The sequence below is a fragment of the Cricetulus griseus genome, chromosome 4 (assembly GCF_003668045.3).
Source record: "Cricetulus griseus strain 17A/GY chromosome 4, alternate assembly CriGri-PICRH-1.0, whole genome shotgun sequence".
NCBI classification, from domain to species: Eukaryota; Metazoa; Chordata; class Mammalia; order Rodentia; family Cricetidae; genus Cricetulus; species Cricetulus griseus.
The window spans coordinates 171,297,483-171,319,184 of record NC_048597.1 but is presented as its reverse complement, the minus strand read 5'-3'; the positions used below and the strand labels follow the sequence as shown (position 1 = coordinate 171,319,184).

General features: G+C 39.0%; 1 protein-coding gene across 6 annotated transcripts in view; it reads right to left on the bottom strand.

The window, feature by feature from the left end:
* Myo9a (myosin IXA) overlaps positions 1-21,632 on the bottom strand; it is a 178,756-nt gene extending 157,124 nt beyond the window's left edge. For 5 of the 6 annotated variants that reach the window (XM_027414855.2, XM_027414857.2, XM_027414860.2 and 2 more), the window contains exons 1-2: positions 21,201-21,632; positions 749-908 (exon numbers count right to left, since the gene is read on the bottom strand). The gene's annotated coding sequence lies outside the window, so the exon portion shown is untranslated. The remainder of the gene's footprint in view (positions 1-748; positions 909-21,200) is intronic. The other variant, XM_027414856.2, reaches the window with a different exon arrangement.
* Between the last annotated feature and the right edge of the window lie 70 nt (positions 21,633-21,702).

The following is a 21,702-nucleotide window of genomic DNA, read 5'->3' as shown; positions in this document are numbered from 1 at the left end:
TGTTCTCAAGCTTTTTAAAGGGAGAGGGTGTCATACAATAAATGCCAAACTGTTAACTGATGAAGTAGACAATAGATCAGGAGGACTGGGCAGAGCTTAGCATTTGTGAGGCTAGACAGGGTAGAAAACAGAAAATGGTAATGATAAGTAGCAAAATAATATTTAAAATACCCAACAGCAAATTTAGAAATAAAACAGTGACTTTGTTCATATTTTATTTTTATCCTAAAATGTCTTTCAGACTACCTTTCACTGAAGCACTTTTTTTTTTTTTTTTTTTTTTTTTTTTGGTTTTTCGAGACAGGGTGTCTCTGTAGCTTTGGAGGTTGTCCTGGAACTCGCTCCATAGACCAGGCTGGCCTCAAACTCACAGAGATCCACCTGCCTCTGCCTCCCGAGTGCTGGGATTAAAGGCGTGTGCCACCAACACCCGGGAAAGCACTTCTTTTGATATGTCTTAAGAATCAGAATTATGAGCAGGGAGGCAGAGGCAGGTGGATCTCTGTGAGTTCAAGGCCAGCCTGGTCACACGGAATGAGTTCTGGGACAGCCTCCAAAGCTACAAGAAACCTTGTCTGGGGGGGGGGGGGGGAGAATCAGAACTATGGTGAATACATCCATAGCTACTTACAACTTCCATAAGTCTCACATTTGGAGGTGTTATTGTAAAGACTTAATACTTAATTGAGGCAGGATAGTAAAAGAGGAAAAATTAACAGAAACGCAGAAATAGAAAGAACCCACGTACCTTGGAATCTAGTTTGTTTTCCAGTTGCCTAAGACTCAAAAACCTTCTCAATCCCAGCACTCAGGAGGCAGAAGCAGGCAGATCTATCTCTGTGCCTTCAAGGCCGGCCTGGTCTACAGAGCAAGTTCCAGGGCAGGCTCCAAAGCAATGCAGAGAAACCCTGTATCAAAAAAAAAAAAAAAAAGAAAAAAGAAAACTAATGAGATAAATGTTCATTTTCCTAAAGACATCTTAAATATGGATGTTTGTTTAGGAACAAAATTATGCTTGTTTAGGAACAAAATATCTGTAACCTTGAGTTTAACTGTATTAGCACTCCTCTCTTAGCCCTAAACCCAAACAATACACCTCACAGAGCAACCTTACAATTTCATTTTACAAAAGCAATCTACCTTGGGGCTGGAGAGATGGCTCAACAGTTAAGAGCCCTGGCTGCTCTTCCAGAGGACTGGGGTTCAATTCCAAGCACCCACATGGCAGCTCACAACTGTTTGTAACTCCAGTTCCCAGGGATCTGACACCTTCACACCAATGCACATAACATAAAGTAAAAAAAAAAAGTAGCCAGGCAGTGGTGGCACACACCTTTAATCCCAGCACTTGGAATTTTTTGCTTTATCTTTAAACCTTGTAAACTGCATCCATAGAAACTTATAAAGACACAATCACAAATACACACAGCTATTATAAAGAAACGAAAGTATCTTCTCTCTAGAAGCTTACACCTGTGGCTCAGGACATATACTGTATACTTCATGCATGTCCCTCTCCCTAAATGCCTGTCATTTTAAAATCTAAAGCATATGCTCTCCCTTATCGATACTTAATAAACTCACTAACTTTGCTCTACTCTATGGCATGGTCAAGAATTCAACTTTACTTTAGAGGGAAAAGTGTGAAATTCAGGCTACTGGAGTCAATACTAAGCTGTCTGCTTGCCAACAATGACTATAAACTGAGCATCAAAATATTAATATTCAGCATCACTTTCCACATTCTCACACCTATCCGTAGGAATATAGCACTGATTTGGGATGATGACCTAGGCACATCTTTCAATTCAAGTGGTTTATCTGTGGAACAAATGCTTCCATAATGGGATAGTCTGCAAGTGGTTAGCTGAGCTTTCAGATATGTGTACTATTAAATCACTTCAACAATTTCAGAGATATACTCTATAGACTCAGATTTGTATCTTCAGTACATATAATCAGGAGAGACATTCAAAGTCATGTGAACTGATTGTTTAACAACCACCATTGTCTATTTTTGAAGAAGTCTTAACTACCATTTTTAACACCTGCTGACCTTTCAACTGCAATTATAATGTTCTTTATTTTTGCTCAGTTCTTTCACACAATCAACAAGAAATCATGGTGGGGGGAAGTGATGGGCAAAACAAGGAAAGAAATGAACAAAATAATTTCAGAAAGTACTTTTCTGTAAAGGGAAGGATACATAGTAAATATTTTACACTTTGGGGAACACAGAGTCTTTCACTTTAAGTTTTCTCTTTGTGTTTTGTTTTATAGCCCTTAAAAATATGAAAAACATTTTTAGCTCTCAGACAGGACAAAATCAGGCCACCAGCAGGATTTGGCTTGTGGGAAGCAGTTTGCCTATCATTATACTAAAGAGCTCCAGTATGCTATTTTAGTTATCAGTAGTAACTTCTCCAAGGTGGTAAAGCCTGTAAGGCATACAGGAGGAGCAAATTATGCTAACAGAGGAGAAATGCTCCAAGCTAAGAGCAGTGAAGAAGGCAAAATGTCTCAACCAAGAACAAATTTGGAACTTGAATGAAAAGAATCACTGTGGTTCAAGCCAAGAAGGAAAGTAGTTAAAAGATGAAGTCAGAGATACAAAGATCAAATGACACAGTTCTTTGCTATCCGGGGTTCCATTCTAATGTATAAGAGGGAACCAGCAAGATGACTCAAGCAGGTAAAGGTGGCTACCACCAAGTCTGACCTGAGTTCAATTCTGAGACCCAGATGCTTGAAGGATCCTGTAAGCTGTCCTCTGAACTCTACTTGTGTGCCCATGTGAGCACACATACACAAATAAATGTTTTTAAAAAATAAGCAAATGTATATTGCACAGTAGTAGTGCACACACCTTTAATCCCAACACTCCAGAGGCAGAGCAGAGGCAGGTGGATCTCTATGAGTTCAAAGCCAGCCTGGTCTACAGAGCCAGCTCCAGCACAGCGAGGGCTGTTACACAGAGAAACCCTGTCTGGAAAAAAACAAAATAAATAAAAAATAAGATGAAGAGCAACTGAGGAAGACATCCAACATCAACCTCCAGCCTCCACACAAAAGCACAAATGTGTACATGCAACTGTATACATATGTGTACATACACACACTCACATAACCAAGATACTCCAATTGCATGAAAGAGAATAGATTAAGGTTGGTGATCAGTTGTGGGTACAGCCCAAGTATGACTTTAAATTAATCATTTTATCTTTAAAGATCCTAAGACTTATACCAAAACCAACAAATTTCCCACATTTGCCCCCAGATACTTAAAAATTATTTACCTGATCCAGTAACAAGAATAAATCAAAATGCACAACTATCTCAATCAATTATTACCATAATTATCTGTGTCTATGAATGATGTTTTGATAAACACACACACACACACACACACACACACACACACACACACATTTGGCACTATAACCATTGTAAACCATTGTATACATTCTGTTGTAGTGAGTTGTTTCATTGAGCCTAAATACTCTTTCATTCATGTCTCAATATAATCTACTTTAAATACAATAAGTAGCCAGGTGGTTGTGCATACCTTTAATCCCAGCACTCAAGAGACAGAGGCAAGTGAATATATGTGAGTTTGAGGCCACACTGGTCTACAGAGTAAGTTTCAAGACACCCAGGGCTACACAGAGAAACCTTGTCTTGAAAAACCATTAAAATGAATGAATAATAAATAACAGATAGATAGATAGATAGATAGATAGATAGATAGATAGATAGATAGAAGAAAGGGGAGGGAGGGAAGGAGAGGGGAAAGAAGGAAGAGAATGAAAAACACAGTTAAGTAGATAAAATCTCTGAAAGACTGATCAAAAGCCAGGAAGAATAATGGGACATGCCTATAATCACAGGACTCAAAGAGACTACTGTAGGAGGATCATAAGCACAGATGGGGCTACAGAAAGAAAAACAGATTTGGAAGAGTACACTTTAAAACAAACACCTAAGTATAGGAAGGATTAGCTGTTTAGCAATGTTCACCATGGCAATGATTTCACAGCAAAGCCCTGAGGGACTTAAAAATGCACTGATATACAAAATCTTTCCATATTTTGAACAACTTTTACAAGCAGAACTAAGGTGGGTACTAATCAAAAGAAACCAATAGGAAATAACAACACTGACAGGGAATACGTGAACTCACTATTACAGTTTAATAAATCAAAGACACGCTACGCTACTCTCTCTTCTCTGCTCTTCTCTTCTCCCACCTACATGCTCTCTCTCGCTCTATGGTGACCGGCCATGGCAGTCAGCCATTAACCCTGTTTCTATTGTCTTTTAGTCTCCCTACTCTAAAGGGCCTCTAATAAACTGCTTAAATATGTCTAAAAAATAAATAAATCAAAGACACTCCATGAAATTTTTGCAATGATAGGTAGAAAGCAGTAATTGTGTAATGTGAAGCACTTACTTAACTTGAAATGCTATTCATTGGCACCTAACCAAGGTCTAGTTTCAAAGTCATTAAGTTTTTTTCTGTGAAGTTAAAACAGTGAATATGTTATACTTCTGCAGGTCATATGGTCTCTATTCTAACTGCTCAGTCAGCCTTTACATGAAAATAGCTATAAACAAACACAACTGGGCATGGTGGCACACACCTCTAATTCCAGCACTCAGGAGGCAGAGAAAGGCCAGCCTGGTCTACAAAATGAATTTCAGGACAGCCAGGGCTACACTGAGAAACCCTGTCTCAAAAAGGCCCCAAAAGAAACTTACTTGCATACAAGTTTCTGTTGCAGTGATGTTCTGATAATCATTGAGCCAATTACAATAAAGCTCAGTTAGAACACACACAAGTCCAAAAAGGCAAGAAAACCTTTCCTTCATATCACTTGCTTTTAAAAGCTGAACTGATATCTTATGAAAAAAATAACTGATGGAAAGGGGGGGGGGGTTGACAAGGCATTATGACTGTGCTTCAATAGTAATGAAAAGTTAACCATGAACTCCTGTAGCTTCTATCACCTTCAGTGGAAATGGGGGGGGGAGATATGAAATATTTAAGTCACACCATCATTCCAGCAAATCTGTTAGTTATTAAAGACATTACAGTAGCTTTTAAACCTGTTCAAATTAAGAAACTAATAAAATACTGAGAGTTTTCATTCTAGTGTCAGTATAGGAAACCTCTCACTTTAATAAGAAAAAGAAAGGGATGGATAAACTACAAAATCAAAATTGTAAAACTCATCTAGAAGCTGAGAATACAAAAAAAAAAAAAATTAAACAAGCTCAATTCCAGACAGGGATACACCCTTTCTAGGTAAACAATAAAATTACTACTTTCAACTCTAAGCTCAAGGTGAACAAAGGGGCAAACAATCCATCCTTATACTGACATGACAGACTGAAATTCAGGAGCTTCAGATGCAAAGCTACCCAACACAAGCTAAAAAGTTCTCTCAGCCTGTTGCCGGGTGGTGGTGGCACACGCCTTTAATCCCAGCACTCCAGAGGCAGAGGCAGGGGGATCGAGACCAGCCTGGTCTACAAGAGCTAGTTCCAGGACAGCCTCCAAAGCCACAGAGAAACCCTGTCTCGAAGAAAAAAAAAAAAAGTTCTCTCAGCCCATTCCACATAGAGGGATACTCCCTGAGCGAAGATGCATGGGGGTGGGCCTAGGCCCTATCCCAAAGGATATGACAGACTCTGAAGACCCCCTATGGAAGGCCTCACCCTCCCTGGGGAGCAGCAAGGGTATGTGATAGGTAGGGCTTTACTTGGGGGGAGACGGGTGGCAGGGGAGGAGGGGAGGGAGAGGGAACTGGGATTGACATGTAAAACAATCTTGTTTCTAATTCAAACAAAAAATGGAGAAAAAAAAAAAGTTCTCCCAATGGAGCTTTTGTAGAATACACGTCAGTCTATGGCCACACTACCCTGAATCTATTCCATCCTGTCTGATCTTAGGAACTAACTAGGATTAGGACTGGCTATTACTTGAATGGGAATATAAATCACTGTGTACTAATCAAAAAGTGGATGAAGAAGACAAAGTAAGTCTCCTGGACTGAAAAGACAAGAACAGAAGTATAAAGCAAAGAGATCAACAGAAACTAGCTCAACTTAAATAGCAAGTTTTGTTACAAAGTATAAATTGAATATACATAACATAAATTAAAATTACAGTTGGAGCCCACCCAGAAGTCAATTCCAGATCGAAAAAAAATTAAGCTAATATATCCTTTTTAGTTGAATTAACATGCCTTTTTCCAAGAAGCAGCAGTTAGAACCTGAATTCTCAGTGTTCTTAGCACCTATAAATAATATTCATATACAGTAAGAATAATGCTACCTAATCATGAAAGTGGGGAAACAAAAGGAAAAGGCAAAACTACTGATGACTTAAATGGAATGATTTTAAAATAAAAATAAATCTTATTAAAATGTGCTTTACATAGTGTAGAGAGGGGGGATGATTTAATATATTTTGGCATAAAAGTGTCCATTTAAAGAGCCAAAAAGTAACATTCAACAAAAAATATATGAAAATGAGCTTGTTCAGCCTGGAGAGATGGCTTAGAGGTTAAGAGCACTGACTGCTCTTCCAGAGTTCCTGAGTTCAATTCCCAGCAACCACATGGTGGCTCACAACCATCCATTATGAGAGCTGGTGCCCTCTTCTGTTGTGCAGATATACATGGAAGCAGAATGTTGTATACATAATAAATAAATAAAATCTTAAAAAAAAATGAGCTTGTTCTACATATTGAGTTCCAGGACTACAGAGAAAGACCCTTGGGGGAGGGGGGCTATCTAAGATAAAAATGAAAAGGTCACTGAATAGGCTTAACAACACATTCATGCATACAAATTATAAATTCAAAAAGTATCCAAAATAAAGCATAGAGAGAAAAAAGGAAACATAAAAAGGAATAAGGATCAGTCAGACCAGTGAGACAATCCCAAACCAACTGGAAAGGGGAAAAAAATAAAGGAAATGGAGCAGCAGGGATGACCGAAGAACTTGCAGAACTTATCCAAAATGAACCATAAACACACAGGTCAAACCTCAGAAAAACAAAAACAAAATAAAGAGGTAAACTGTGCCTTTCTGCAGAAAATCAAAGGATAAAAGGGGGGGGGGCCTGAGAGATGTCTTAGTATTTCAAAGTACTGTATACTCTTTGGAGAACCTGGGTTTGATTCCCAGCACCCACATGAAGACTCAAACCTGTCTGTACCTCCAGTTCCAGAGGATCCAACACCCTCTTCTGACAACCATCAGGAATAAATGTGGCTGACAAGACATACATGTAGGCAAAACATACATACACATAAAAAAATATTTTAAAAAAACATAACTTTAGCCAGGCATTGGTGGCACACGCCTTTAATTCCAGCACTCGGGAGGTAGAGGCAGGCGGATGTCTGTGAGTTCGAGGCCAGCCTGGTCTCCAGAGTGAGTGCCAGGATAGGCTCCAAAGCTACACAGAGAAACCCTGTCAAAAAAAAAAAAAAAATACACACACACACAGAAAAATTTACATGCTACATTGAGAGTAAGATAACGTTTAAATTTCTGAAAGGAACAAACTGCCAACGCAGAAATATAAACTGAAAAATATCCTTTATACATCAAGATTAAAATGTTTATTTTTAAACAGATAAAAGCCAAGAGAATCAATACCAATAGACATAAAATTGATGAATGTAAAAAGAATTTTGTCATTAATAACAGAAAGAAAACTGTCAGACAGAATTTTAAATCTGCAGGAAAGAATATCCTAGAAATACTGGAAACCAGACAGCTACATCTACTCACTGCTTCTCTTCACTACTGTAGTAGAGATAACAGTGTCATGAAGCAAGAAAAAGAACTGAAGTCATAAAGAGGGAAAAATAAAAATGTAGTGTCGGGCAGTGATGGCACACGCCTTTAATCCCAGCACTAAGGAGGCAAAGACAGATGGATCTCCGTGAGTTCAAGGCCAGACTGGTTTACAGAGAGAATTCCAGGAAGGGCTCCAAAGCTACAGAGAAACCCTGTCTCAAAAAACCAAAGAGACAGAGACAGGCAGAGAAAGAAAGAAAGAAAGAAAGAAAGAAAGAAAGAAAGAAAGAAACAAGCTGGACCAATGGCTTAGCTGTTAAGAGTGCTTGCTGCTTTTGCAAAGCACCCAATTTCGTTCCCAGCACCCAAGTCAGGCGCCTCACAACTGCCTGTAACTGTAGCTCCAGGGGATCCAATATACTTTTTTGACCTTGAGGGGAAATTCTTATACTGTAAGTAAAAGTAAAAACTAAAACCCTCTGTCATCATCTAGGTTTTAATTTGTTCATTCTTTGTGACCTATCTACTCTTGTAACCAAGAAATTCTACTCATGTGCATTTTTTGAAAAATTATCTGCAAATAAATGTGCTATTATTAGATATACGCATACTCACCATTCTACCATTTGTCTCATTTGAGCAAGAAATTGAAATCAACTCAAATGCTCATCAAAATTAGAATGGATAATTGGCATATAATCTAATGGATCAATTTACCACAATTAAATCTAATAAATTATGACTAGAACAATCTGGAATTAATTTTGCAGTTATTATGCTAAACTCAATTTCTTAATCACATAAAATATACACAGAGTTATTCAACTCATATGTTTAAAACTAAAAAGAACTACAGTATTTAAGAATACACTATACTACTGGCATTTAAAATCTTGAAGGCTTGGGCCATGGATTTAGCTCAGCAGTAGCAGAGCACTTGAACAGCAAGCAAACATAGAGTTCTAAGTTCATTCCTTCTCACCAGGAAAAAGAAAGGAGAAGAGGAGAGGAGAGGAGAGGAGGGGAGGGGAGAAGAGAAGAAGCAAATCAAGATTATATTCATAAATTCAGGAGAATGATTACTTCTACGAAATATTGACAAAGTAAGATAGGAAAGGGTTATTTCTGGTTTGCTGGTCCAGACAATGACACAGAAATACATCAAAAACGTTTAAACAATGTTTTATACATTCTCAAACATTCACATACATGTGAATGGGAAAAAGTAATTGCACATGACTACTAGGATAATTTGTGAGTGGCCATATACATGTGTGTGTAGGTTTGTACACGTATGCATGTATACATCAAAGGTCAAACTGGGGAATCCTCCCATAATAACTCTCAAAGACTGTGGCAGCACACAGAAAATCTGAATTGTTTTAAGCCAGATGGGGTCCCAGTACTGAGAGGGAAAAGTAGCTCCAACCCCTAATGAAGAATTGATACCCACTGGCAAAAGGAAAATCAGTTTTCTCCAATGGAATGTCATGGGTATATCAACCAACACTCCAGTGCCAATCCTATGTCCAGGAGTAGTTAGTTAGCCAACATAAAATGAACTCAATGATGTTTATGTGAACCTTTTATTTTATTTTGCTTTGTTGTAGTTTTTGTTTGTTTTTGTTTTTTTTTTTTTTTTTTTTTTGGTTTTTCGAGACAGGGTTTCTCTGTGTAGTTTCGGAGCCCATCCTGGCACTCGCTCTGGAGACCAGGCTGGCCTCAAACTCACAGAGATCCACCTGCCTCTGCCTCCAGAGTGCTGGGATTAAAGGCGTGTGCCACCAATGCCTGGCTTGTTGGGTCTTTTTTGAGGTGTGTTTCTTGTGTTTCTGTTTTTTTGTTTGTTTGTTTTTAAAGAGAAAAAACATAAAGGCTGGGTAGGTAGGGAGATCATAAGAGTCTGGGAGGAGTTCAGGAAGGGGAAAAAACATGATTAAAATAAATTATATGGCCAAGAATAGTGACACACACCTTCAATCCTAGCACTTGGAAAGCAGAGGCAGATCAATCTCTGTGAGCTAGAGGCAAGCATGGTTTACATAATTTTCCAGCATAGCCAGAACTACATAGAGAAACCTGTCTCAAAAAAAGGAAGAAAAAAGAGAGAAAGAAAATCAATAAAATTTATTATATGGAGAAAATTGTAATTTAAAAGATTAAAAAAACTTTTTTTAATGATTTTATTTATTTTGTATACAACATTCTGCTTCCATGTCTATCTGCACACCAGATCTCATAACAGATAGTTGTGAGCCACCATGTGGTTGCTGGGAATTGAACTCAGGACCTCTGGAAGAGCAACCAGTGGTCTTAACCTCTGAGCCATCTCTCCAGCCCCCAAAAAAGAAACTTTTAAAATGGATTTCTTACTGTCCTTAGGCTTGCCAATTAGGCTAAGCTGCTTGGCCAGACCACAAGGATTTCTCTGTCTCAACCTCCCTAGTACTGGAGTAACAAGTACACTTACCATTGCTTTTTTTTTTTTATTTTTTTAAATGAATTCTGGGAATCAAGCTCAGCTTGTTTGCATGGGAAGTACTTTATTGACAGCTACCTACACAGCACCTCCACCTCACTATAGTTTAATAAGGTAATATAACTAAGTCTGACAGCATATAATTTTGGATTTTGTTTAAACTCATAGATCTGACTGCCGCAGCCTCCGGAGTGCTGGGATTAAAGGTGTGTGCCACCACCACCCAGTTTAGTACACAACTTTCTAAAAACATAGTTACAAATTTTTGATATTCTCCACAATGTTGATCATTAGAGTAAAAGACAAGTAAGGTCTAAAGGGTTCAGTTCAGTAATTTCCATTGGCTGATGTAAATTACTTGTATTGTAAATTTCCCTTCCCTTTCCCTTTACTGTACGTTTCTGATCTCTCCTTGTACAATGTGCATCTCAGAGGTCTTAATATACTGAGTAGGCATGCACCGAATGATTCAACTCTATAATCTTAGAGGTTTAAGACAAATGGGAGGCATTAAAATTAAGGACAGAAGAATAAAAAAGACCAGAAGGAAAGAATTATGTACTTTACAAAAAATTTCCTAAATATCAGGTTGTTATTTCCAATGCTTCAACTAGCCAAGCAGCATAAGGAGAAAAGTAGGCAAATTATCTATTACCATTTCAAACCCTATTATCATTAAACAACTCATATTCACATTTGGAGACAAGAAAGTATTACTGGGTACCTAAGGGAGAAAGAGAGAAAAGAAGGGAGGAAGGGAAGGGAAGAGAAGGAAGGGAGGAGGGGGAGGGAGGGAAAGAGGGAAGTAATCTTTATGTGCCAATAAGGAACAGTCTCTAGAAACAGAATGCAAATTTTTAAATCAAGTACAAAACAGCATATACAATATGCTAATTTGAGTAAATAAACAAGAATTTGAAAGAAAAAAATACTACATGAGATCCCATGTTTATCTTTCTCCTTCGTACTATGCAACTTTTTACATAGTGAAACAATAGAATTAAATCAAAGAGAAATGAATTCTAAGATAAAAACTAGACATTAATACATATCAACTGGCACCAAGCATACCAAATAAACAGAGTACTATGTATTCCAAACAATAAATATATCCTCACTAAAATATACTCCACTGACAAAAGGAAAAAGAACTTCAACTTTGCTAAGCACTTTTTTTAAGATCTATTTATTATATATACAGCGTTCTGCCTGTAGGTACACCTGCATGCCAGAAGAGGGCACCAGATCTCATAACGGATGGTTGTGAGCCACCAAGTGGTTCCTGGGACTTGAACTCTCAGAACCTCTGGAAGAGCAGCCAGTGCTCTTAACCTCTGAGTCATCTCTCCAGCCCCAAGTACTTTATTATGAAACGACAAAAAATCAACATTAAAAAGGACTAAAGAACAGAGTACTTGTATGTTGTGAAAATGTAACTCTCACAAGTTAAGTCTACTTGATTACTGGAGTAAAAAGGGTAGGTTTAAAGTGCGAAGTTATAGCAAATAACACCTTAAACACTGTCAAACTTGGATCACCTAATATCATACACCTCCATTCAGGTTTGTCCAACCTCTTAACACTGCAACACCATGTTTCATCTGCAAAGTTCATGCTTGAGAACCTCTCAATAGAGCTGTCAAAAAGAATTTTTGGTTGGACTGAAGTCCTCATGCAGGACTGGATGATATATATACCAACTCCTATGAAAGATTTTGCTCAAAAATTAGCATAAATTGATCAAGCCTTAAAAAACATAAGCCTCTAATTCAAAAATAGAGACCAGAAAAGAACAAGTTAAACAACAGCCAAAGAAACGTTTAGGTAACTAGAAAACAAGCCATTTTTCAAAATAATCTACTCTTCTCAAGACAATTTCAGTATCTTGGGGAGAACATTTCAGTATCTTTTGAGAAACTGTTCTCAAGTAAAGAGATAAATGAAATGTAAAAGAAAAGAAAAATTTGAATTCTAATTAAAAATTTTATTTTAAAAAACTGGGAAATTTCAAATATAGACTGAGAATTAAAATTTTTACTGGAAGGTCAGCAAGATGGCTCAGTGAGGAAAGGTACTTGTCACTAAGCTAGTAACTTGAGTTCAATCCCCAGAACCCACAGTAAAAGAGAATCAACTCCTGTAGATGTCCTCTGACCTCCACAAGCATGCCATGGAGCACAAACACAACAAATTAATTAACTTCTGGAGAATTATTATTGTTCTAAAGTTTTGGTAATGGTAAACACACATATACACACACAAATACTTTTTTTTAAATATTTTCCAAAGTATTTTGAAGCAAACTTGTCTTGGTATCTGTCATTTACCTTCAAAAAGTTCAGCAAAATATACACACAGATAAAGAACAATCCAGTAAATCACAGAACTATAGAAGGCAAATAGTTCTAATTTTGAATACAGACTGCAGATATGTTCAACCTTTTTATTCTCCCCTTTCCATTTTAACTTTTCAATGTGAGTAGTTTTTATAATTTAAAAAAAAGTGGTAGGGAGCAGAAGAACTAAAAGAAAATAAAGTTGCAAACATTATTCTGGAAAAAGTGTGATTGAAAAATCACTTATAAAGATATCTACAGCCTCCTGAAGAACTTTCTCCCTTACACTAAGAGAGAGAGAGACAGAGACAGAGAAACATTACTCAGGCCACTATCAGAAGATCGATAAGAGTAAGCAGATTTCAAACAAATACTTAACACACTACAAACAGCAATAGTACTAAAATCTGTCAATGATTTAAGGAATGTCTGTTATTGCCAAACAGAACACATCTGATAATGATACTCACCAAAAATACATTCTAATATCCATTAATCCTATATACTGAGATAACAAAAAAAGTCCTCCCTCTTCCCATACCCCGTTTTAGAAGGAATCTCAATTCATATCCCTAGCTGGCCTGAACTAACTGTGTAAACCAGGCTGACCTCAAACTTGCAACAATCCTCTGCCAAGTGCTAGGATTACAGATACGTAACACCATGCCCAGCAACACATTTCCTTCAAATATTTTGAACTGTAAAATACAATAGTTGAAAGATTATAAATTATCCTAATATTTACTTCTGTTAACAACAACAAAAAACAGTAACAAAAAAGCCACTGTGATTAGCCACTTATCCTAACAAAATATATTGAAGAAAGCTTTTACATACTCAATTCCAGCCAGGCTTTTTGACATTCATCTGTAATCCCAACTGCTATAGCCCAGGTTTGTAAACAGCCTTGGCAACATATCAAAATCCCACCTCCAGCCTGCAGTGGTCCAGACCTTTAATCCCAGCACTCAGGAGGCAGAGACAAGTGGATCTCTTGAGAGTTCAAGGTTCTAGAGACGTGGAGGGGGCATATTCTTGGCCCAACAGTGGTGGTACATACCTTTAATCCCAGAAACAGGAGGACCTCTGAGTTCCAGTTCTAGGATAGCCAGGTGGCTATACAAAGAAATCCTGTGTGCACTCCCTCCAAGTCCATATTCTTTCTACTTAGATAACATGGATTTAAGATTACCAGAAAAGCCTAACTAAAGGGAAAGCATATTTAAAAGAATACATACATATTCAAAGAAATATATATATATATGTATATATACCTACCTTCCTACCTTATGGTTTAAGAAAAGTAACAATTATTGCTGGTAGTGAAAAGCAATATTTTCCAAATTTAGCTGTCTAAGACACAGGACGACTCCTTTCCTCATTCTGAGGATAATTATACTCCAGTTGCCTCCTGGATGACTCCACTACCAGAATACACAACAACATAAGTCACATTAAAATCCATATGCTAAACAATTCTGAAAGTACTTTTGCATGGTTACCATACCTATTCTAAGCATTTCACCATCAAAATTAATAAGTCACTTTCACCAAATATACTTCAATTTATCAAATCTTTTAACACTCTAACCAACAAATCTTTCCAAATACAAACCTTCTGTACTATAATTTTAGTACAATGTGATTTTAGTTTGTCTATTGCTTAAAAATAGAGCAACTGTGTTTTTTGTGGGTTTTTTGTTTGTTTGTTTGGTTGGTTGGTTGGTTTTTCGAGACAGGGTTTCTCTGTGTTGCTTTAGAGCCTATCCTGGCATTCACTCTGGAGACCAGGCTGGCCTCGAACTCACAGAGATCCTCCTGCCTCTGCCCTCCGAGTGCTGAGATTAAAGGTGTGCACCACCAACGCCCAGCCCGAGAAAACTGTGTTTTTATAAGTTATATATGTTCTCTCTACAAAATCAAATTCCTACTTACCATGCTTATTTAAAGATATATTCAAAAGCACTCAAGAGGCAGAAGCAAGCAGATCTCTGTGACTTCAAGGCCACCCTGGTATCACAGTGAATTACAGAACAAGCAGGGCTACACAAGAAGACCCTGTCACAAACAAACAAAGCTAAAGACATGATGTATAACACACCATGCTACAGCTTAAACTTTATCCTGAAAGCAACAAGAAAGCACTGAGGATCTTTAATCCTATAATCCCAGCACTTGAGAGGCAGAGGCAGGAGGATCTCTAAGTTCAAGGCCAGCCTGGTCTACAAATTCAGTTTCATGAAAGCCAGGACTAGTCTCAAAAAAAGTAAAATAAACAAAACAGAGAAACCTCTATGCTAAGAGCTATCCCACTTAAAATAAAATCCTCAGGGCTGGAGAGATGACTCAGCAGTTAACAGCACTGGCTCTTCTTCCAAAGACCCTGGGTTCAATTCCCAGCACCCACCCACATGGCAGCTCACAGCTGTCTGTAACTCTACTTCCAGGGAATCTGATACCTTCGTGCACATAAAGTTAAGTAAATTATTTTTAAAAAATACTCATTCCTTAAAAAAAAAAAATAAGATCCTCTAAGAACTGGATTAGGATTAGAAGAAGCCATAAGGTAGCTTGGGAGTTCTAGAAATATACCATTTTCAAGTATCAGAGTAATGGCTACATATGCACTTGATGAAAACTTACTGAGCTTTTATTATCTGTGTACTTTTTTGTAAATAGATGATAGCCAATTTACAACAGTTGAACTTTCTCATGGTACAAAAGAAGTATTGTGTCACTAACCTATGGCATTACCAGGCTTAGTTGCATTAGATATATTTTAATTTACACTGTTTTTATCAGAATGTTATAATTTCATGGGAAGCTTGCAGTATTTAAATACAGACCTATAATTCTAAAACTAGAGAGACAAAAACAGGAGGACTGTTGTGATTTCGAGGCCAGCTTGCACTCACAGTAAAACCCTGTCTCTAAATAAAAACAAGAAAATAGGCTGGTAAAATGGGCTCCTTTGCTGCCAAGCCTGATGACCTGAGTTCTAATCCCCAAGAACATACATGGTAGAAGAAAAGAATTCCTTCAAGTTGTCCTCTAACCTACACAAAGCCCATGTGTGCCCACAAGCACGCATACACAATAAACAATCTCTAATCTAAATAGTTGTTACTAAATAGTACTTATACTATCCCCTTTACCAAAGAAAGTATAACCTAGAAAGGAAAATAGACAAATAATAAAAGACTTCCATCAAGGGTTGTCACAGATATATACACTTTAATCCAGGAAGAGTTAAAGTAAAGCTTCCTGGAAAAGATATACCTGAACTGAATCCTGGAGGACAGATAGGAACTAGCCAAGCAAGGAAAGGGTTGAAAGGAAATAGAGCATGCAGACAAGAAAACTAAACTCAGTTAAAAAGCATTGAAGAATTCAAGGGAGAAAAGCTCAGGCTGCTGAGGTGGGAGAAGGGGGTTCATGTTCAAGGCTAGCCTGGATACAATGTAGGACTGTCTCAAAAACACACAATCCCAGCACTCAAGAGGCAGAAGCAGGCAGATCTCTGTGACTTCAAGAACACCCTGGTATACACAGTGAATTACAGAACAAGCAGAGCTACAGAAGACGACCCTGTCACAAACAAACAAGGCTAAGACATGATGTATAACACACCATGCTACAGCTTAAACTTTATCCTGAAAGCAACAAGAAAGCACTGAGGATCTTTCAACTGGAAAGGACAATTAAAATGTGCATTTGTATCATATCAATGACGTTGCCTTCCAAGCTTATAATCCCATTTTGTAGAAACTAGCTTACACACCACTCCATATTTTTAACCATGATTCTGTGCCACACACATATGTACACATATTACACAACCAATATGAATAGCCAAGAATGATCATTCAGTGCTAGCTAGCAACCACGGAGAAGAGGGAAAAAAAAAAAAAAAGCAAACAAACTTAGCCAAAGAAATTGTTTCATGAGCATTTAAGTCAGAAAGTTCTAGAATGCAAAGGAGTTAGCTCAAGATTTGAAGTTTAAAAGACAGCAGCCACTGGGCAGTGGTGGAATAGACCTTAATCCCAGTACTTGGGAGACATAGTCAGGTGGATCCCTGTAAGTTCGAGGCCAGCCTGGACACATACCAAGTTACAGAACAGCCAGGGCTACACACAGAGAAATTCTGTCTCAAAAATAAAATAAAATACAACAGCTAGGAAGCAAGGTGTTGACATGGTAATGACATCATAGTTATAAAAGGCAGGAATAAAGAATAAATGAAAGCTTTAAGACAAAAGAGGAAAAGATGCAGAAAGAGATTAAGCAAAAATAATAAAGCAGCAACTAAGTTAAGGTAAAACCTATGTCTTGGGTGTGGCTCAGTGGTAGAGTGATTCCTTAGCATGCACATGGGACTGGGTTCTATTCACAGCACTGCCAAAAATTAAAGTGAAACCTGTTTTCTGTTTCCAACTTATAGGTTCCTTTTCTTCTTGAAGTCAACATGTTTCATTTTTCCTAGGCTCCTCTACATAAACATATTTGCTTTCCAAAAGCACTCCTTAACTACTGAAGGTAACCTGAGTCTCTTCCTTGCAACTGAAAAAGCCTAAGAGTATTTTAGAACACTTATTTTTGCAGCAGTGCAAAGAATGTACAAGAAAGTATGGTAAAACAAACAGCAGAAAACAGAAAGCAAGAAGACCATTTGGAAAGCATCACAAAAGCCTAACAGGCATGTGAGTTTATTAAAAAAAAAAAAAAGAGAGAGAGAGAGAGAGAGAGAATAAAAAAGAAAAGGAACAAGAAAGATGTGAAATACTATGATAAAAAAAAGGTGAAAGACATAATGACAAACTGGATATTGGTAGTATGACTGACTAGAATGATTTTCAAGGGTTCCTGAAAACTTCATGAGAACAGAGGGTTGCCATTAATCAAGATAAGAAATCAAGATAAATTGAGTAGCAGTTTCTGTCTGCTCTGTTCCTGGTTTTTGTGGGGAAGAGAGGCAGAGAAGGTTCTGTTTTATTTTTGGATTGGAGTACTTATGAAATATGACACCATGTGGAGGTCTATTACCAAGTGATTTACAGAGGTGTAAAGCAAAGACAAGAGTTCTAGACAGCCTTTGTAGATGTAGGAATCAATACATTAAATTGGTGTGCTTTTGCTGGTTGAGGAGTATGTTTTGTTGTTGTTTTGAGGTCTGTTCTTTTTTGAGACAGAATCTTTCTACTTAGCCTGGCTGGCCTTGAATTACAGGCATCCTGCTTCAGCCTCCCAAGCAATGGAACTATAGGTCTATAAACCATTAATTTTATGTATTTTTAAAATATCTGAAAAGTCTGATTGTTTACTTCAAACTGTTAATAATATCTTAAAAATTTAATCATTCAAATTTTAAAAACCTTAATATTCTTGAACAACTTACTCTCAAACTTCTTGTACCTCTTTGAAAATATTAAAGACTAAGGGGATGAAGAGATGGCTGAATGGTTAGGAGCACTTGTTACTCTTCTAGAGGATGCAGGTTCAAATCCCAGCACCCATATTAGGCAGCTTACAACTTCCTATAAGGCAGCTTCAGGGGAGGTGATGCCTTCTTCTGGCCCCAATGACACATACAAATAAAATTAAAATTAAAATAAATAAAAATAAGGACTGAATAAATATCTACAAAACCCCAAGTGATGAGAAAAGGTAGGCTTACATTACTAATTTATACTTTAGTTATATATCTTTTAAAATATGTAGCTTAGCTGTGCATAATGGTGCACATTAGCAGTTCCAGCTACCTAGTTAGGTAGCTGAGTCAAGAAAAAAGATCAACTGAGCCCAGGAGTTCAAGATACATCAACAGCCATATACAATGCAGCAAAATCACCATCAAATTTAAAAAAACAAAACAAAACAAAAAAACCTTAATCCCAGAACACTCGCCAGGGGAAACCCTGGTCTCGAAAAACCAAGGGGGGGTGGGGACTTATTTATACCATCTCCTCATAAACTGCATACCACTAAATTAATTGAAGAAAAAATGCATGAAAGTTATACACATATATGAAAAGATATGAAAGTTATGTGTGGCAGCACCTCTAATCTGAAAGTTTAGTATGCTCAAGAGTTTGAGACCAGCCTAGGTGATATAGAAAATTCTAGGCCAACAAGGCCAAATGGGGAAACACAATCTCACAAAAATAACTGGACTGGAGACATGGCTCAATTGATAAACTGTCTCCAGCACTGCATTAAAAAGACATGGTAGCACATCCGTGCAATTCTAACATTCCAGAGGCAGAGTTAAAGGAGTTAAGGCCAGCCTGGGCTACATGAGTTTTGAGGTCAGCCTGAGAGACATGAGATCCTATTACAAAAAGTAGTAATAGTGGAGCTGGAGAGATTGCTGACAGGTAAAGAGCTCATCTTGTTCTTTCAGAGGACCCTACTAGGGTTCCCAGCACCTATGTCCAGCAGCTCTAACTGCCTCTAACTCCGGCTTCAGTGGGCTCTGACATGCTCTCTGGCTCTACACACTCATATATGCACATAAGCACACACAGACATAGTCTAAGAAATAAAAATAAATCTTTAAAACAGTAATAGTAGTAGTAAAAAATAACACATTAGGTTTTGATTTTCACTACTACAACTTTTGAAAAGAACTTAATCTAGGTATTTATGTGCTTTAAATATTGTTTCTAGGCAAGTATCAGTGGCCCACGCCTTTAATCCCAACACTCTGGAAGCAGAGGCAGGCAGATCTCTGTGAGTTCGAGGCCAGCCTAATCTACAAAGCTACACAGAGAACCCTGTCTCAAAAAAAAAAAAAAAAAGTAGGGGGCTGAAGAGATGGCTCAGCAGTTAACAGCACTGACTGCTCTCTTCCAGAGGTCTTGAGTTCAATTCCCAGCAACCACATGGTGGCTCACAACCTTTTCTGGCATAAAGGCACACGTGCAGAAAGAGCACTCATGCATAAAATAAATCTTAAAAAAAAAAAGAATGTAAGTAGATAAAAGTTTGTAAATGCTGGAAATATCACCCCATACCAGTTACAGAAGCTGAAAAATAGAAAATGAGTGGCTAGAGACTAGAGAAAGACAAACTTTTAAAACTACATTTTTCTTCTGAAACTTTTGACTTTTAAACTGTCTGATTAGTACCTATAATCGTCAATTGATTTTTTTCTCTCTATAGTAAACGAAGGCACACACACAAACACACACGATGAAAAACAAATAAAACTAAGTACTAACAACAATGATCTTATCCCTCACCCTTGCATCATCATTAAAATTATATATTTAACATTTTAATATAACACTACATTTCCTTCTTGACATCTCAGGAATATAACTTCAACAAACATTTTATTCAATGTTCTACTATTACTACTGAGAAGGCTGTTAGTAACGACTTCAACACTGAATGACATTTACACTTGCTCCTTGGAGAGAACAGCAGCACCAGTTGGTAAAAAATTACTAAAACAACATTAGTCTTAAGGAATTATCACAGTTATAAATCCTGTTTTCCTAACAAGTTCAAAAAGAAGTACATCCAAATTCCTCTAGTTAAAACCTATGTAGTTGAATAAATCTACAAAGAGGTGAGATAAATACTATATGGAGACTTGCTTATCTTCATTGATGTAAAGCAACTTAATCCTTACAGAAGCCCCTAACGAGTCAGATTTAGACTGGTTCTGTCGTTCTACTAGAGACAAGATGAGGAGCAGCAAACTGCTCAACCCTGTAATGGCACACATACCGCATACCCTCCCTCTCCGGGCTTCCACACTCTTTCCCTTTCAGCAGCCAGCCCAAAAGCTTCAATCATGGGTCTCAGTCTGACCCCTTAAAATCTGATGGAGTGAATAGACTAGACTAAGTAAATAACCTTTTCAAGATTTCCTGGAAATTTCTTTTCAACCAAAGAAAGGATCCCGACTGGGTAGAAAACGAGTAACAAGGTTTGCTTAAGGAGTGGTCTTCTAGAGAAGGTACACCACCACGGATCATCTGGGAGAGATCCAGGACTATAAGGGTGATTTGAAGGGCTGACCAGAGAGGTAACAGCATCATGACATTGGGGCTATCTGAAAGCTTGTATGGGTAGGGGGTAATGCTAGCCAACCCGGCTGGAAGTAAGCTGCAGGAAGGTCCCTAGGAAGGCTGGGGCAGCGATGATTGGTAGGAGATCCAAAGATCTGGGACGTTGCAATGGGTTAGGAAGCTCTAGTGGCCGTGGCGCCGGGACTGGTATCCGTTCAGACGTAACGGAGTCTAGAGGCTACAGTCAGAGTCCTCAGAGAGTCTAAAAGGGTTCTAGCGGGGGGGGGGGGGGGGAGACAGTGACAAGAATCACCGTGGCCGCAGGTACACAGACCGGTGTCTGGTCAATGAAAGGTATGAGGAGGTAGCGTCTAGAGGGGGATTCGGGCCGCATTCGGGCGTTCGCGAGGTTTCAGAGGCAGAGCCGCTCGCGGGGCGTCTCCGGCGGGGCGGGGCGGGGCAGCCCGCGGGAGCCAAAGAGCCGAGCGGGAGACGTGGGCCGGGCCAGGCCGGGCGGCAGGGCCGCTGGGCGCTGGGGCGGGTCTTACCTCGGGCTGTGCCGCGGTGGCCACCACAGCCCCTTCCTCTTCTGTGGTAGCCGCTTCCCACCCTCGGTTTCCAGGGTCAGGCCAGAGAAAAGCAGCAGGGGCCGAGGCCGCCGGAGGTCGGACGGTTCCACGAGGGTGGGCCCAGCCGCCTCAGGGTCCGAGTGAGCGGCGTCCGCGCATCCCCCGCCCTGTCACAGAGACTCCGCCCGGCCTGGGCAGGCACATCCCCCGCCGCACCCCGCCTAGAAAGCACGCGTTGGAACGGCCGCCTCAACCGCGTTCTCCGCTTATGCCCATGGGAAGGGTATCTCCGCCGCAGTTCCACCCCGTCCTGCCAGGACTTTCCGTCAGCCACCGCCAACTGCCTCCGCGTCCCCAGTGCGTTTGGGCCTGCGCGCCCGCGCCCCCGACCCCGCTCACGCGGCCCCGCCCCGCGCGACTCTCCAGCAGCAGACGAGCCAGCCGGCGCGCGCGCACTCACCTCCCACGCCCCCTGATGCCA